The sequence below is a fragment of the Chrysochloris asiatica genome, unplaced genomic scaffold, assembly GCF_000296735.1.
Source record: "Chrysochloris asiatica unplaced genomic scaffold, ChrAsi1.0 scaffold00043, whole genome shotgun sequence".
In the NCBI taxonomy this organism is placed as follows: domain Eukaryota; kingdom Metazoa; phylum Chordata; class Mammalia; order Afrosoricida; family Chrysochloridae; genus Chrysochloris; species Chrysochloris asiatica.
This window is the reverse complement of record NW_006408561.1, coordinates 8,015,337-8,017,089: the sequence shown is the minus strand read 5'-3', so window position 1 is coordinate 8,017,089 and position 1,753 is coordinate 8,015,337. Positions and strand designations below refer to the sequence as shown.

Below are 1,753 nucleotides of genomic sequence, written 5' to 3'. Positions count from 1 at the left end.
CACTATGCATTGTTATAGATATGAAAATATTAGTTTGTTGTGTTGTTTTCTTGTGTCTTAACACATGTTTATTGTGCTGTTTATATGTCATTTTTAATACAAAGAATGAAACCTTATTACATTCTCATGGTTTTTTGTTTTTTTTTTTCAGTCTTCAAATATTTTTTATTGAAAGGCCATGCATTGTCTTCATTTATTGTATTTCAAATCACTGTACATTTAACTTTGTGAAAACTCTGCCTGCATTTTCTAGTACAAAAAAACCCTAAAAATTGTTTCAGGAATGTAGAGAAATATCCAACTTAAATAGTGAAAAAGTGCACCATAGTTACTGCTGCACTGCAGTCATTTCTGCATTTCACAGAATTCTTAAATAACTATCTTATCTGATACACACAATATAAAGAGCAATTATGAAAACAGACATTTACATATACCTCTAAAGTCTTACTGAGAGTATCCTGTTGGCATTGAATAACCAATCATAGGTGCAGTTGCAGTAGCAGGATAGGCATATGCCGCCTGTTGGTTCATACCATTGTGCATATTTGGAACATTAGTTCCATATTGCTGAGTGCTATCATAACCATTCTGGTAAGTCCCTGTTGGATTACCAGTTCTAAAACTGGTCTGTATACCGGCGGACACAAAATTACTTCCAAAGCTCCCATTGGTGTAATTTGCAGCACTGTAAACCCCATTTTGAATTTTTGCCCCAAAATCTCTCTTAAGCAGACTAGAGTAACCTCAATCATAATTTTCCCTGTCTCTAAAGGTATTGAATCTACCCCTTTTGCCTGCAGAGTATCTGTCCCGATGGTCATCCTTCATGCCTCCTCTACCCCTGGAATGACCTGAACCTCTGTCTTCAACCAACTGAAGCAACTTGGAATTTATTGCTTGATTGGCTTCATGAAGCACAAAGATCAGGTCGCTCACTTGATTTATGCTATTAGGTATAAAGAAAGTGTATGCGGTGCCTATTTTGGTACTGAGAGAAGTTCTTCCAATTCGATGAATATAATCCTCTGAGGAGTTAGGGTAGTCATAAGTGATGACAAATTTCACATCTTCCACATCTAGCCTTCTGGAGGCCACATCTGTAGCAATCAAAATAGGAGTTTTTCCATGTTTGAATTCATTTAGAACCCAGTCGCGTTCCTGTTGGCTCTTGTCACCATGGATACTCATGGCAGGCCACCCATCTCTCCTCATTTTCCAGTAAGCTCATCACATCTTCTTTTGGTTTCAACAAAAAACAATGCTTTTATTCTCTTTCTCACTCATGAGCTCTTCCATTAGACGGATAAGTTTTTCATCCTTCTCCACATCGTGGCACACATCCACAATCAGAAGAATGTTGTGGTTTGCACTCAGTTCCAGTGCACCAATGTTTATGTGAATGTAATCTTTCAGGAAGTCTTCTGCAAGTTGTCTTACTTCTTTTGGCCAAGTCGCACTCCACATTAAGGTTTGCCTATCAGGTCTTATCTGATCTACAATTGTGATAATTAGGATTTAATAAAACACTTCACAACAAATACTTCCTCTTGTCTTATTAAAAAGAAAATTATAGCATATTTCACTAGTAGAAGCATAATATTACTTTTTTTCCTTAAAATTCTCACATTTACATAAAATTAATCTTGAGAATACAAATTTTTAAGCAATTTGATTTGCATCCTACTGTTCTGAGCATAGTAGTTTGGTATTTTAAAACAAGTGAGCTTCCACACATTTCAAGTTTTAAAAG

General features: G+C 35.9%; 1 pseudogene; it reads right to left on the bottom strand.

Moving 5' to 3' along the window:
- Positions 1-447: 447 nt before the first annotated feature.
- LOC102826235 lies at positions 448-1,500 on the bottom strand (annotated as a pseudogene).
- Between the last annotated feature and the right edge of the window lie 253 nt (positions 1,501-1,753).